Source organism: Manis javanica, chromosome 5 (assembly GCF_040802235.1).
Source record: "Manis javanica isolate MJ-LG chromosome 5, MJ_LKY, whole genome shotgun sequence".
Classification (NCBI taxonomy): Eukaryota; Metazoa; Chordata; class Mammalia; order Pholidota; family Manidae; genus Manis; species Manis javanica.
Genome location: NC_133160.1, coordinates 30,492,866 through 30,509,336, shown reverse-complemented (window position 1 = coordinate 30,509,336; position 16,471 = coordinate 30,492,866). Strand labels below are relative to the sequence as shown.

At 48.5% G+C, this 16,471-nt stretch overlaps 1 protein-coding gene across 4 annotated transcripts in view; it reads left to right on the top strand.

The window, feature by feature from the left end:
• Nucleotides 1-14,768: 14,768 nt before the first annotated feature.
• Nucleotides 14,769-16,471, top strand: part of RASSF2 (Ras association domain family member 2) — a 35,565-nt gene continuing 33,862 nt past the window's right edge. The window contains exons 1-2 of one of the 4 annotated variants that reach the window (XM_037017501.2): nt 14,769-15,079; nt 15,963-16,031. The gene's annotated coding sequence lies outside the window, so the exon portion shown is untranslated. Of the gene's footprint in view, nt 15,212-15,772; nt 16,032-16,471 lie in introns of those variants that run through there. The other 3 variants (XM_017663889.3, XM_017663890.3, XM_073236889.1) reach the window with 3 other exon arrangements.

The window sequence follows — 16,471 nt, the reverse complement described above, 5'->3', positions numbered from 1 at the left end:
GCAGGGGTTTCAGTCATTTGAAGGCTTGACTGGAGCTGGAGAATCCATTTCTACAGTGGCTCATGCACATGCCTGTTGTCAGGAGGCCTCAGTTCTGCCCCACCACACGGACCCCTTGACAGGAAAGCTTGAGTATCCTCACAACATGGCGGCTGGCTTCCCCCAGAGCGAATGATCCAAGAGAACAAGGCAGGGGTTGTAATGTCTGATGATCTAGCCCTGAAGACACACTGTCATTGCTGCTGCATTCTGTGCATTAGAAGTAAGTCGTGAAATCCACCCACACTCAAGGGGAAAAAAATTGGCTCCATTTTTGAAGGAAAGTGTGTCAAAGAATTTGTGAACATATTTTGAAACCAATGCCCTGAGACAAGAGTTTGGGTGCAGGTGGTTTATTTGAGAGATAATCTTAGGAAGCACCAGTGAGGAACTGGGGAAGTTGAACAATTAAAGGTGCATTAATAAGCACCTTTAATTATTCCAGGAATGGTCTCCTGAGGCAGCCACCCTCCCCCTGCCACCCCAGGTGGCATCCAATGCTCCCAGAGTCCCTAGAAGTGGTTTGTCATCTCACTGTCATTCCTCCCCCCAACACCTGGAGGTTCGGCAGGGTGGGAGGCTGCCTTTTCGTGAACCCCATTTGTTGGACGGAATGACAGCCTTGCAGATACAGGAGATGCTGTCAGTGTCCACTCACCACCCTCAGCACTGGCTTCACTGAAGCTGCTCACTGAGAACCTTCCGTGCAAACAGGAAATGCCAGGGGAATAACGCGCACAGGAGAAGTCCTCAGCCAATGGCTGAAGGGAATCAGCAGCCAGATTCCTTGCGCTTCGGGTCGGGAGCTGAGGCCTGTTCTGCACTCTCCCAGAATCCCAAGCAGGACTGAGCCCCAGTTGCTCTCTGTGGTAACCTGCTCCACATGCCCTGTGTTGGCACCTTCACTCCGCACCCCCACACCTTCCACCTAAGCAACTTGCACTTGAATCTGTGTTTTGGGGTCTGCATTTGAGGAAACCCAAATTCTGACCTCAATGTACTTCCCAAGTGCCTCCTGCCAGAGGTAGAAAAAGGGGAGCTTAAATGGTACTCTGAAGCTGCTACAGATAATGTTCTCAAAACAAACAAATGAGAACAAAAATCCTCTTTCCAGCCAATGCAGTTTATCTCCTTCTTTCATCTTCTCTGAATCTGAGAATGTGCCCTCATGTGGCAGTGTGGTGCCCCTCAAACTTAGTCACATGTCGTATGGTATCTTCAGGGTCCATGTCAGGGTGTGAAGTTGGGGTGTGACACCACAGATCTCCTGTGGTGTCAGAGGTTATGGCCACAGCCAAATACTTCACAAAGCCCTCTGGCAGGTTTGATAAGCTGATGGCTGGCTATTACAAACCTTTGCCCAGACCTTGCCTCCGAGTTCCAGACCCTGGAGCCAACAGCTTACCCAGCTTCACCATAGGAAGCCTCTCAAACGGGAGGCATCACCTTCCCTCTCTGCTAAGTGTACTCCTCCAGCCCCACTGCATTCGTTTGTGATTCCTCCGGCTCTCATCTTCTATATGCAGCCTATCCTCAGACCCTGTGGGTCCAGCCTTCTATCTCCTGAATCTACCCTTTTCTCTGTACATCCACTGTTACGCCCAGTCACACTGATTAATGTCACCTAGTGTCACTACAGGTCATGCTGAAAAGTGACTGTATTTCTTTCCTCAATTCTTCAACTGCTCTGAGACCACACCCTCTGACCCGAGGCTCCAGTTCCTCTCACTAGAAGTAGGGTGCTCTTCCCATGCCTTGACTTTGGGCTTGGCTGCATGACTGACTTTGGCCAATGGGATGTTTCAAAGACTTGAAATGTGCTTGTGTGGTGAGGTTGGTTCTCGTGTGCCTCAGCCATCACTATGAGAACAATGTGCCCTGCTGGCCCACTGGTCTGTAGCGCAGAGCTTCAATCCTGCAGCGTGAAGCACAGATGCCCCAACTGCTCTCCACATATGAGAAGCATTTTCAGCCCAAAGTTTGAAGGCTGTTTGTTGCACAGGCATATTGTGGCAAAAGCTGACTGATGCATCTCTGTTGTCCAAGGGAGCACAGCTTGTTTCCTTAACTTCCATAATAACCTCTTAATTGGTTTCTATTTTTTATCTTACCACCTGCTAATCCATTCTCTAAACAGTAGCCTGAACACAGAGACCACAGCCTTTAGTAGATTTCTTGATCATTTCCCCTGCTTTGTAGTGTCAGTTTTTTACTTTTTTCTGATCTCCTGATGGTCTTACCTCACTAGCTACTCCCAGAGGATGTACAGTCTAGTTGCTCTAATAAGCCCATTAATTAAGGGTACGCCATTGCGAATGGAACCCCAGACTCCTCACCAGGGCCTACAGTGTAAGGTATGGCCCACCCACGTGATCTCATGCCCATCTCTTCCAGCCCCCTCCCTTCTTGCCAGGCACTGTGTTCACCACTCCCTCAGCAGGAGAGCCAATTGGCTGGACATTGGAAGTTCATTCTCTGTCCAGTCATTTAGCTGGTTCATGACCCTTCCCCTACCCCCTCCCTGCTGACCTGGGTCTGGGGAGGAAGAGGTTAAAGTTGTTGGAAAGTCTGGACAGCCCAGGCCTGTTCTCAATCAGGAACACAGCAGGACAGCCGGGCTGCTTGCTGGGTTGGGGAAGTCTCAGAAGCAAGTGATTAGGTAGAGTGTGGGAGGGAACTTGCTGACCCTTCAGGGCTGTGCACAGAAGAGGGTGGGGTGGGCCAGGGCCAGGGCCAGGGAGGGGGTGCTGGCTGGCTAAAAGACCTGCGAGTGGCTCTACAACTGCAGCAGTTCGGCCAGCTCTGGGTGGGGAGTCAGTGTTTCACACGGGCCAGGACAGGCCTATGAACTAGTCTCACTGACTGGGCTGTCCTGCCCTCTTTTCCTTGGCTCCTTCTAGAGGTTTTTTGGCCCAAGAATCATGTCTGTCCTCCAAGAAACTTCCCCCAGCTGGCTCCTCTCATCCAGCCTGCGCTCCGTGAGAGGTGGTGTCGGCTCCCCCTCCAGCCCTGCAGTGTGAGCAATGTTGCCATGTAGGGGAAGGAGAGCTCTGTGTTCCTGAATTGCCCCTGGAACCAGGGACCTAAATGTGTCTTGAATTTTGTTTCTTGGCTGCATAAGTGGAACATAAAATACCTCTTGCCTCCCACCTTCTGGTCCAGCCACACTGGACCACACACTGCTCTCTACTGGGCTAGGCTTTTCATGGCTTTGAACTTGCCATAGCTCTGCCTGGAATGTTCTTCTTTGTCTAAGGAACTCCTGCTCATCCATTAGGACTCAACCCAGATGTCACCTCCTTTCTGAGGTCTCCCCCTACATACACCTAGTCCTATCTTTTAGGCTCTTCCACGTAGCTCCTGAACCTAGCAAAGCCGGGGGGTGGTCTCTGCCACCAGCATGTATTCAGAGTACCTGGCCATCTTGTTAAAGCTGGAAGTGGCCCCGGTCTGTATTGATAGCAACTCCTGCGTGATGTCAAGTCTCCATGGATCTCACTCCAAGCAGCAAAGACTTAAACCATTTTATCTCATTCTCCTACTTGGATTTTTAGGCCAAATGCTCTGATTGTTGCACATGGAACTTTAAAAAAAATACAACTTAGGTTCTACTTTGAGCCTCCATTTGGCTGGTAGCAAGAAACATGTTAATTTCTAGCAAACTTGGTCATTCCAGGTTCAATCTGTTAATTCTGAAATGTTCCTTTCTTTTAGTCCCACCCTACCGTCTCCCAAGGGTCTCATCTCAGTTTTGTTTGGTGGTGGTGCTGGTGGGGTGGGCAGGGTATTTATGTAACATCTTGGGAGCTGGCGGGGTGGAGGGTGGTGTCTGGTCCTGGAGAAGGTGTCATGCTGTGTCCGGGTGCAGCATCCTTCCACCCTGACTCCCGCGAGGTGCCTGTGTTTCCACATGGCCCTGGCATGGCCCGGACCACTGCCTTCTCAGGGGTCCTCTGGTCCCAACTGTGAGATGCCCTCAGATCCCACCTGGCTTCCATGCCCTTCCCTGGCATACAGGAAATGTTAGCTGCCTTCCACACCCCATTCAACCCTCAGAAGCTTTCTGGGTCTGCCTAGGTCCCTCCTGCCCTGAAGACACTTACGTGGTCCCCATGTCAGGGGACCAGGTCACTCCAGGTGCCTGATGGGAAGTGACAGTTTCAGATGCCAGACTGATCTGAAATATGAGGATCTTACTGCCTACCTGCATCTTACTGGATATAATCAGAGAGGAGGCAGCATGCTGGACACCACAGAAATCTCCACCACATCTCCACTTCCCCTCCCCTTCCCCACTCCCCACATCCCATAGGACTATCTTTACTTTTTTAATTTTTTTGACTAGCTTATGCATATGTAACAAATAGCTCAAATAGTACAAAGGAGCACGCAACTTGTCACGCAATTTATTTAAGATAGTATCTCTGTCTTAAGATAGTGTCAATTAAATCTGCACCACGGCCACGGCCACGACAAGCTCAGTGTGCTTCTACTTCATCCCACCTCTTTCCTCTCCTCTCCTTTCCTTAGTTTTGGTTGGTTATTACTATTAGTTCTAGTGCTTTATTTCCCCATTGGGATGAATTAATGTGTTTACATGAGACAGATCTTCTTTGTGCAAGACAGTCCAGCACTTTGCAGTTTGCTCTCTGTCTTTGATCCAACACAGTAAATGACATCAAGCTCTAAGACCACCAAAGATGCAGACACCACCCCTGGCTGGAAACTGCTATCTTGTGAATAACTTGAACAACTTTAATTTGTTTATATCTCTGTCACCTGAGCTCTCTACTTTAAACATATCTTTTCATTCCCTTACCTTCCAATAAAAAAATGAGGAAATCAGGATACTTAAGAAATTCTTATTACCTTTGTTGCTTTTATAGTTTCCATATCATAATGGTTTATAACATTTATGTTTTGCTTGTAACCATAATTCTAATAGTTGTTTCAATGTTAATCCCTAACATAAATGTACTTAGTGCTAGCTCTTGGTGTTTTTGCCTCTGTTTCTCTGTTCATTTGTTTACTGAACTTAGTCTTTTAGTATTGTCTTTGAGAATGCTGAAGTTTTATAATTTTGAGATTTTTTTTTATAGTTTTGAAATATTTGGACTATGGTTTGGGTTCATATAAAGTTCCCGGGTTATGTTTTCTTTCTCTGTGGACATGATGGTGTCATATGAGGTACAAGATTGCTTCATTGTCTTCTAACCTTGAATGTTGCCATGCTGATGTTTGTAGCCAGGCTGACTTATTGTGTGTGTGTGTGAGTGATTTGAGCTTTCTGTTGGATAACCAAAGGAATCTTTATCTTTGAGATATGGTGATGTTAATAGGATATGTCAGTGTTAGTTGGCCTATTCCTTGAGCAATTCATTCCATGAATGTTACTGGGGGCTCCAAGGTGCCAGGCATTATTTTAAACACTGTGGACATAGCAGTAAACAAAAAGAATCTCTGTCCCCATACTTCATGGAACTTACGTTCTGGTGAAAAATATAGGAAAAAAAAAAACAAAACTATATCCATTTTCTCAGAACATCATGTGCCTTTTTCTGTAAATTCAAGTTTTTTGTTTTAGGGAAGTCTCTTAATCTATACAGTTGAATGCCAATTATACATAGCTTGGTTTTCCTGTATCTCTGTTCCATATCAATTATTTACTCTCTTCTTTTAAAAGTCATTTTTTTCTCCATGTTATTGTATTCATGTTTCTGAAGTTCATCTTTGATGTGCTTAGCTGAATTTTCACTATTGTTCCTGCTGCTTCCTTTGGTCCTTCATTTCTGCAATGATTTTATTGTTCTCTTTCACTTCTTTCCTGAACCCTGGCAAGCTTAATTTCTCCTCTTTCCCTTGTCTTAGAATTTTTTCTTGTGTCCTTGTAAATTTTTCTTTTAGTGATTGCTTATAGGTGATTTTCTTCATTAATTTACTGCATTTATGAGAAAATCCTTGGTCACAATTTTTATCTCTCCAAGACAAAGTCATTCCCAAGTGCTAGTAAAAAGTCTCTCTGGCTCATTGGAAAGCTCTGAACAACACAGAGTGTGAGTGTGTGTGTGTGTGTGTGGTGGTTTGACCTTTCCTATGTCAAACACTGTGGAGCCACTAACCTCTCATAGACTTCCCTTTATTCTGTACCTTTGTGGCAGTATCTCCTATCTATGCCTTTTCCACTCAACTGCTATCTCCCCTGCCACTCCCTGCTACGATATAGGGTTCAGGCTCCTCTCCAAAGCCAGGCCCCTGTGTATGCATGTGTATGTGTAACCGATGTTAATACTTAAGCATATTATCTCACCACAGAAATGTACACTTACTTTCTTTACACTGTAGTAACTTCACAGGGCTTTGTCTCCTGAGTGCTGAAACACTTCTGGTATTTTTCATGTTCATTTAATGTTTGTTGAATGAATCAGTGAGTGACAGTCTTCTGTCATAATGACAGAGAAAACGGGGGTGTGGGATAAGAGGGGAAGACAGTGAAGTGAGGACAGACACAAGGCCAACTTCTGCTGACTTCACAGTCATTCCCGAGTAGGTAGGCATTTTTTTCACCCCAGAGATTCTAAGGTGGGACTTCGGCTGCTTCCAGTGCCCAGCCCTATGGACATTGCAGAGAAGCAATAACCCTGACTCTGTCTACCCCTCACCCCCACCCCAGGAAATTTGCCAGCCTCAAGTTCCTCATTTAGTTTCAGGTTTTAATTGAGGCTAGCAGGGCAAGGATCAGCAGGTGATGCCCCTGGACTGGGCTGCTGAGGAAGCAGAAAGCCCAAAGGTTGTGAGAGAGACTTTTGATAGACTGCCTGGCTTCATATCCCAGCTCTGGCACCTGCTGGCTATGACCTTAAGCAAGTCACACAACCCCTCTGTGCCTTACTTTCCTCATCTGCCAAAATGAAGATACTAATAGTACCACCTGGGCTATATGAGGATTAAATGAGTTAATGCTTGTAACCTGGAGAATGTGATGGGATCCATTTTTTCATTTCCTTCATTCATCAGCTGTATGTTGAGTACTCACAGGGTGGCAGATGAAGAAGGAGATGAACTGATATATAAGATCTCATCTCAGCCTTTGGGCTGGTTGGTCTGTGGAACCACTGCTGACTTCACAGCCGTGCCTGAGTAGGTAGGCATTTTTTTCACCCCAGAGATCTACAACCAAAGTGCTCATTGTAGATGCAATTTGACATGGTGCTGTAGGGGCACTGCAGAGTGATGGGGTGGGTAGGAAGGGCTTTTCAGGGAGGGTTTCTCAGGAGAGGTGGCATGTAAGCCAAGTTTTGTAAGGTGAGTAGGCATCAAGAGCAGCTTCTGCATTTGAGAAGAGCTGTAGGTAGAGTTCTAGTTGAACCATGGAATGTAGGGGATGCACTGGATGCTGTGTTTGAATGGATCATTGGTTTAGATTACATGTTTAAATTGAGAGGCCAAAGGGTAGATAGAGACTATGTGATTGGGTAAAGCCCTCCCATGCCATCCTTGCACTGGCATGGGAAAAACAGTCAGCAGAGAGGGGGTAAGAGCATCCCAGGAGAAGGAAAATGCTGGGGCAAATACATGGCAGTATGAGAAGGCATGGCACATGCAGGGAACCCACCGTCCAGGATCTTTCAAGAATGCCCAGGGGCAGAGACCCATGTAGAGGGGCCCTCATGCTTGGCCATGAACCTGAGCTGCCAGAGCGGTAAGGGTCAACAGGTGGCAGATGAACAGACCATGTGACCTCTCAGAGACTCTGAACACTTTCCCCTTCTGCCCACTTGTCCCCTGCTGAGATCACTGTCCCATCTCACCTCCTTGCCTACCCTGCTGTGGGCCACAGCTGATGGCACCCAGAGACGGCGCTGGTGGTGGGTGCAGGATCTCTAAGTGTGTGTTGACTTTGGGGTCAAGGCTGCCACCTGGGCAGAAGTTGGAGCAGGTATGAAGAAAGAAGGCAATATAAGAAGCAGGAAGGAAGAGGGAGGGGTCCAGGGAGGGAGAGGGAGTGGAGTGGGAGAATGAGAGAGGACCATAGATCGTAGTCTAGCCCATGCATTCTATGAGAATCTTTAAAATCAATCTCTCTGTACTTAGGTTGACACAAATGGTGTCTGTTCCTTGCAACCAAATGGTGCGATGAATTGATTTTTCTGTCTCAATTTCTTAGCCCACCGAGTGACATTTTTGGGCTTGATGCTGCCTAATACTTTTTTTGGCTGCATGATTCTTATTTTTCTTATCTTTTACCATGCCTAATGTCTTGCTAGTGGGTTTCAGCCCTGGGCAAGTTCACTATGGATTCAATGTGACCAAAGAAATGACAGTGGAACATTCTTGGGGTGAAAGGGTTATACCCACACATGGTGGCAGGTCAATCACTAGACTCCTGTCCACTCAGAGCGAGTCTGCATGAGGCAAGCCGGTCTCTGCCTCTGGGCCTCTCTACCTGCACAGCCGTCCTCTGGGCCTCTGCCCGCACAGCCATCTGTCTCTGCCCTCGGTGCTGCCACCACTCCAGCCTCTGCTCTGCTCTCCTGCAGCCTTGCAGTCGAGCCACCGTGTTGCCCAGAGCATTGGGCAGAGCTCTTTGTATAGAGTCAGTAGCAATGTATTGCCCACACGTGTGTAGTGAGCTAGCCGACCATGGCCAGGTCAGAATCCTGGCCAAAGGAACTTTCATTTTGTCCACACCTAGCTTGGTACCTTGCCTACCAGAGATGTCTAGTAAGTATCTACCAATATAATTTTGGATGTGTATTCAATTTGTATTAAGACAGGGTAACATTATCACACCAAGTAATTAGTATTTTGATACATTCAAAAATGGAAGGCGAACTTTGATGGAATGTAACCTTGGGGTTAAGGAAACTTGAATGGCTTCCTAGAAAAATTATACGAAATCTTCCATCTAATTTGAAACACAGTTCAGTTACCAAATTCTGTTTATAAGCACTTTGCTTAGAGGGGTGGCTGCCCAAAGAGGTTAGCCTTGAGGCTTTCTATTGAATACTTTTTGTGAAAAGATATGTGTTTGTTGGAATGAATGAATCCAGGCTGTATACTTAGAATTTTTGCTCCCCTCCTTTTTTTTTTCTTCCCCTTTTACTCTGTCTGCACTTTAAGTAAGAGAGGTTTCCTGTTTGGGACCTGAGACTTGCACACCTGAGCCTACTTAGGTGCCAACTGTATAAGAACTTTAATCCACACTCCAGTCTCCAAGGATGAATCCAGACGCTATCCCATATAAATAATTTAGATGCTATGGAAATTTCTTAGCAGTAGATAAAGATAAAGTGGACTCTCTTAATTAAGATAGTCCTTCCCCATGCAAGATAAAACTTGTGGAGTTCAGTGACAAAATCTTTGTTACTCAAATTTCCTCAAGTCTCTCCATTTTATGAGAACAAATGGGGTCACACTAAGAGCCATAAATATAAATTTCACCAGCTCAGACTTTTACACTGCTCTGGGCAGTTCCCACAGACACTTCTCCCAAGCTCATTAACAAATCCAGGAGATGCCAGACTTGTTTCCAATAATATCTCTGTCATGTCAGCCATGCCCACTTTACCCTGTTAAATTCTTTTTTTTCCTTGTCTTTAAGGCTTTAATTTTTTTCCTCCCATTTTTATTTGAGATATAACTGACATGTAACATCATGTCAGTTTAAGGTATACCATGTGATGATTTGATATACATATATATTGCAAAACAATTACCCCAATAAAGTTAGTTAATACACCCATCACTTCACACAGTTACCATTTTCTCTCCTATTAAGTTCTTTAACAGTTAGCTAATGCTATATAACAAACTACCCCAAACCTTAGTGGTTTAAAATGACAACTATCTATTTCACTTATGTTTTTATTGGTTGGTTACCTGAATTAGACTCAGGTGGGCTCCCTCAGGTGTCAGTGATCATCTCTGGGTGGGTAGGGGGCTTTGCTGATCCTGCCTGGGTACCTCACATGGCTGGGGTCTTGGTGGGGACAACTGGTCTGCTTGGCTCTGGGCCCTGTGGTCTCTGTCCTCCAGCAGGCTGGCTCAGGCTTATCCCCATAGCAGAGTGATGTTCGGATAGGAAAAGAAGAGCACAAGGTTTCTTGAGGTCCAGGCTCTGAACAAGGACAGTGTGACTTCCTTCACCTTCTATTGGCCTAAGCAAGTCACAACGTGAACCCAGATTCAAGGCAGGGAAGCAGACTCCCCCTCTTTGTGGGAGGAGCTACAAAGCATGCAGGGAGGGCAACTGTGGCCATTTTGGCAATCCATCTACTAATTTCTGGGGAATATTGTCAACATACCAAGTCCTTGAAACAGAAAAGCTGAGTGTTGTAGTGTAGGTCCCTTAAGTGCTCCTTAGCAGAAGGTTCCCCAAAGCATGGCTGTCTAGGCCCCAGAGTACCCTGAGGTTTATGAAATAGTCCTTTGAGTTGTGACTTACAGCTTCTTCTGTCTTCCTCAGATCCGCTCCCCCTGCTCCCCCTGGCTGCCCTGCTGCCATGTATCCAGGGGCCAGGTTGGGGGCAGAGTTGAGTGACAATGTCACCTCCCTTCTGTCAACCAAAGCTTTGTTGCTAGACCAAACTTGGTTTCTTTTTTCCTTAGAATGAAAATGATCTCTAAGGAGAGCCTTTTTCACCTCTCAAACAGGTTTCCAGCCAGCCCACCATGCTAACATGCCAGACTCCATGTCTAGATATATTTGGGTCCAGTGGTACCTCACTGAAGCTTCCATTTTTCTCTATAATGCATTACATACTCCTTTGTCGATTCTCACTTCCTAGATGCAGAGAGAGAGAGAGAGAGAAAAAAGGAGTCTGATGAAATAGTTTAACCAGTCCCTCTGGTCTCTCTAGGCAAAAACTCCCAGAGTTCTTCCTTCCTTCCTTCCAAGCTCTCTCCAAGAAGGATCTTTGGAGGAGGTTCTCTCTTATCTTCTCTTTATGGTGACACATGAGACCAGTGCCGCCCCCCTACCTGGGGGCTGCTCTGGATCATCCCTTGAAAGCATAATGCTGAGGGCTGGCCCCATTGCTGAGTGCGTGGCTGTGTCTACTGCTGCTGCCTGCCATTTGTGGACCTCATGGGCTGGATGACCCATGCTCCCTTGGAGCTCAGCAGTGCTCCTGACCTCCCCAGTGCTCCCTCTGCCTCCCCATGAAGTCCTCCCGCCAGCCCTTGACCTGGCCTCCGGGGCTGACTTGCCCCTCTGCATGCCGGGCCTTGGAGCCCAGGATTTGTGTGCTCTGTGTCACACCCCTCAGCCCACTTCTCATCCCAGTCTCACTGTGGCGGACAGCTCCATACCAGCAACTTGTCCCACCTCAAGTGATGAAGGCAGGGGCTCCTGTTTTCCTGACTCAGATGTTTCCTTGAGAATGAGGAAGCCCACCCAGCCGGGAAATAAGGAGAGGTAAGCTCTCCTGGGAGTAATCCTCAACTGGGGGGGATAAGATAAATGCCCCGGCCCCCAACCTTCAGAGGGGACACTTCTGAGGGTCCTCAGAGGGATCCCAGGGGATTGGAGCTCCTTATTAGCTTCTCCTCTTATCTCACTTTCCTGCTTTCCGGGATCAATTCCTAAGTAAATGACCTGCACCCAAGTCCTTGTCTCAGGTTCCATTTTTGAGAAAAACTAAGACAGGCTCTGTGGGAGGCCTACAGCTCACAGTCTAGCTTCTGATGTCCCTGGTCCTTGGGAGCGGGTGGGCTATTTTGCATCATGTCTTTGTCACTCAGGAATTGTGGGTGACCCCTCATCCTACCTCTGTGTAAGCATGGTGACCCACTAAGTTGACCTTAATGAGGCTGCCCCCTCCCCTGGGTCAGTGCCTGAGAACAGAGGAGTAGGGGATAGGCAGCCAGGGTGGCAGTCTCCTCTGTTCAACCCCCAGAACTCTCCTGACTCCTTCGACAAACTTGATCACTCTGGTCCAAGGTAATAAACCAGGAAGATGTGGCATTTCTGACCACTTGCGTCCCCTGCGTCTTCCTCTCTTCTCCCAGTGATTCTGGGAAACAGGACGGTGGGCTTTGGGCCTCCTGGTCCTCCTTTGCCTATCTTCCTTCTCCCCAGGCATAAAGTAGGACTCAGATCTAGTGGCAAAGCCTGCCTCTCAACATGTTATACAGGGACACTAAAGAATTTGGAAAACCATTTTCTCTCTGGCCTTGCTTCTTGACATCCCTGCCACTGTTTTGCTAAAGAGAAAAGAAGTCAGCTTTGAGACTCTGAGCTCATCAGTGGCTTCCTTGCTCTCTAAACTTGTGCTGTCCCAATACAGTAGCCACAAGACACATATGGTTATTGAGCACTTGAAATACGGCTAGTGCCACTGAAGAACTGAATTTTACATTTTTTAATCTTAACTAATTAAAATTCAAAAATGGATACTCAATTCAGTAATTGGGAAATTTTTAAACATGTTTGGAACAACTAGTGTATGTGAATCTACTTTTTCAGGTGGAAATTTTATAAAACCTAATACAGATCAAGTATTTTTGGTGAAAATTTAATGACCAAAGTGAAATGTACTGAAGTGTAAATACATAGATTTCAGCCTTAGTACAAACATAGGATATAAAATACCTCATGAATAATTTCTTTATATTGTTTATATATTGACATGGTAATATTTTATATATACCAGGTTAAGTTAATTTCACTTATTTTTTTCTGCTATTTTTAAAGTGGCTAAACATTTTTATTGAGGTATATACCTCAGACTACCCAAATCTTGTTGTACAGCTTGATGAATTTTGACATGTGTATACAGCTATGTAACCATCATTCAGATCAAGATATCAAACCTTGTCACTAATTTTTTTCCCCTTCACCAATTTCCCCCATCCCTCCGCCCCACTCTCCTGTGGCAACCACAGCCTGTTCTCTGTGTTTATGAGTCTATTTCTGTTTTGTTTTTGCTTGTTCTGTTGGTGCCTAGACCTAGAGGTATTGTGGCTACCAAGTTTCAAATTGCACTTTAGGTTCACATTGTATTCCTACTGGAGAACTAGTTCTAGAGAATGCTTATCTGCTGTTTCCCTGGGGCCATGTGCCTCCTGGCCCATACCCCAGGGGCAGAAGGCTGCAAGAAAACATGTTTTAAGTGTGGGCTTTAATCTATCAGTTTAATAGTTGCAAAATATTATACCTATTACAGATATATTGTCCCTGTGCTCCCTTGAAGAATAAGGACCTGTTCCTTTCTGTCTTGTGGCTTTTGTAAGGGGAAACTGATGAAAAGAAAGATGTTTTCTAGTGTCTTGAATAAATTAAATCAATCAATTTATTCACCAAGATAGAAATATAAGTAAAGGGGATGGGTTTTCTTTAAAGCAGGGCCTAGGGTTAGGGTTTGTGACAGCCTGTAAGACAATGTGACTCCCCCCCCCAGATGATTGGTGATGAGATGGTCAGCTGACCTACAGTGGGCCAATGAGCTGCTCTCCTGGGAGACTGGTGTAGAGGCTAAAGGGTCTAGTTGGCCCTGGCTGCTTACTTCAACAGGGGAGTTCCAAACCCCAGTGAATGGAGTGCTGGCCATCTTTTGTCATGTGTCTGGGTAGCAGGGAAGACCAGTCTGTGAGTTATCCTCAGAGACTTCCCGGGTAACTGGAAGCCTTTCAGGCTCTGGCTTTTTCTCTCACTGAGCTCTTCCTGCAGTTCTGACCTGAGGTTGCAGGGGAACCTCCATGTTCTCTGTGTACATTCGAAGGAAGCTTAACTAATACACGGTAGTGGCTGGGGTGAGTGGGTTTTGGTGGATTAATGGGAGAGATTTGGGTTAGAAGCTCAAAGGGAGAGAACCAAAAGATAATTTCTTTTCTATAGAAAAAGCCGACCAGTGGACTCCATGTGCCGGGGTAGCAGACACAGTTTTTTCAGCACCACCCTACAGCTGCATTTTTGGGTTCAAAGGCTTCTGTGGCTTGCCCCGGGAAGCAGATCACCATTTATAACATTGTTTCTAAGGGAGACACATTCCTAGATCCAAACAATGAGTTTAGTAAAGAATGTTTGGCTTCCAGGAGGGATGAGCTGATTCGGCTCTACCCTGGGGGTTGGCTACCCATTAAGTTTTAGGCCCTTTTCCCTTTTGGCTTGGGGACCGACTCTGCAGGGTTGGGGTATGTACGTGGGGGTCGAATTCTCACAAAAGGGAGGGTACAGATGAGGGGAGCTGCGTTCCTGTGCTCTAGGCTTCCTGTGCGCTGAGAACCCCCGGATGTCCAGCGATGGATAAGAGGGGGAGAGGTGAGAGGTGGACAAAGAAACTTGGCCTCCTTCACATCGCGGTCACATCTGCTCACCCGTGAAGTCTTAAGGGGCCTGGTTTAGCCCCTGCTCAGCTCAAACCCTTTTTGGAATAAGCTAGGGTGTTAGGGAGAAAACCCCACATCCTCTGCCTGGGAAATTCAGGGCGCTCTCAGTGGGCTCCATGAGGCAGCGTGACTGTTCCCTGGGAGTGGCTGTCACAGCGCGGGGCGAGCCGGGGGGTCTGGGCCAAGACTCCATCCAGCTGGTAAAGGGCAGGGGCAAAGGGGGTGAGGGAACCGGCTCTTCCTCCTCACCCCGCACTCCTGATCCCTCTTCTAGCCCGGAAGAGGCGCTGGCAGCCGGAGCCCAGACTCGCAGGCCGGGGAAGGGGGGACGCGCAGCCACAGCTTTGTCTGCGAGGGAGGGGAGGAGCTCCGTCCCCCGCGGGAGGGGAGGAGGGGAGACTGCGAGAAGCGAGGGACGGCGGCAAAGGGGAGGAAGAAAGGCGAGGGGAGCGGAGTCGGGAGGAGAGGGAGAGCTAGAGAAAGGCGGGAGCGGGGACCCTCAAACCCGGTAGGGACGGAGAAAGGCGGAGGGGCGGCGGGGGAGCGAGGAGGGCGGGGCGCCCGAACCCCAATCGCGAGGCTGCCGCCAGCCCGGCGGTGCTGAATTTGAGCTGGGCCCGCCGAGCGCGGACCCAGGCGCGGGCTGGAGCTGCGCCCCCGGCCGGGACACCCCCACTTTCCAACTCCACCGTCCCCGCCGCCCCGGACGCAGGCAAGGCTCGGGACGCAGGGCTGCGGGTGCGGGATGCTGGGCGCAAGGTGCCGGGCACCGCGTGGTGCTCTCTCTTCTGCCTCCCTCCCGTCTCGCCGAAAGTTTTCCCGCGGTGTCCCCTGCAGCGTCCAGGTCAGCCCCACGGTGCTCGCCTGCCCCTGGTCTCCGCCCCCCTCCTCCGGCCGCCAGCGTGTGGAACCCGCCAATCCACCTTCCCGCCAGAGAAAGTTGTCGCTCCAGGCTGGGCTTTGCCCTCCTACCCATGGGGATCCTTCCTTCTCTCCCCGCCGAGGGCTGCGGCAGGAAGGCGCCCCCATCCCATCCCCGGGGTTCCCCGGACTCCCTGGCGGGGAGGGGCCGGGCGGCAGGTGCAGGGATGGCAGGCTCCGACGGCCCAGGGGAGTGCCCGACCCCAGTCCGGTCCCCTTCTTCCCTGGCCTTCTGACGGTTCCCCAGAGGCGAGTTCTAGCACCAGCGTGGGTCGGCGGCGCGCCCGAGGCTCCCTCTGCCTACAGAAGGGCGCGGGGCGTGCAGGGGCCCTGGGTCTCATGGCACTTCCCCTTTGCGGTCAGCCCGCCCGCCTACGGAAATGGTGTCTGAGGCCTTTGGGGACCCGGGCTTTGCATTCTCTCCCGCCGGAGAGAGGCAGGTGCAGTGGGCGGACCCAAGCCACTTCTGCATTTTGAGCGCCTGCTTAGCCCTCAGTTCTTAGCCCAAGAGCCCTGGGGACAGCACAGGGCCGTGGTGGCCTGGAAGGGAGGTGGAGGGCTCCATCTTACCCTACGGCTCTCTGTGGGTTCTGGGTCCATAGCACCTCTGCGCCTCAGCGACAGGAGGTGCCGAGTGCCAGGCTTATCAATGCTACCATGCACTTTATTTCCAGGTGACCGGAATCCCTAGGACGGGTTCTTCCAGAGGACAGAGGCTGTGCCTAGAGCCGGCTGGAATTACAGTAAGTTCCTTGCATGTGGTGAATGAATGTTTGAACCAATGAGCAGACAAATAATAATTTGGCCTGGAGCAGGACTAAGTTCCTGCCACAGTTGATCTTGGTACAATGGCAGGAAAGAATTAGAAACAATGATTTTTTTCAACAGCTGTGAGACGGAGCCAGGGGCCTTCTTTCCAGAGCATCTGGATGAAGAATCTGGGATTGGATTTATTTTACTTATCAATCTGCATTTACTTACTGGGAAGTTTTTCTGCTGCTTGTCTGAAGAATTAAATAAACTTCTCAGGGCTAAGATACATTGGGTTGTTTGAGGAGAGTCCCCCCACCTTTTTTTTTTTTTAGCTTGTGCCCAAATGCAGTGTCCCACGAACTAGATGTGGAGTCAGCCTTGGAGGTGCCTCTTTGGATGTGGGACCATGAGTGTGGGCACCAACTGTACT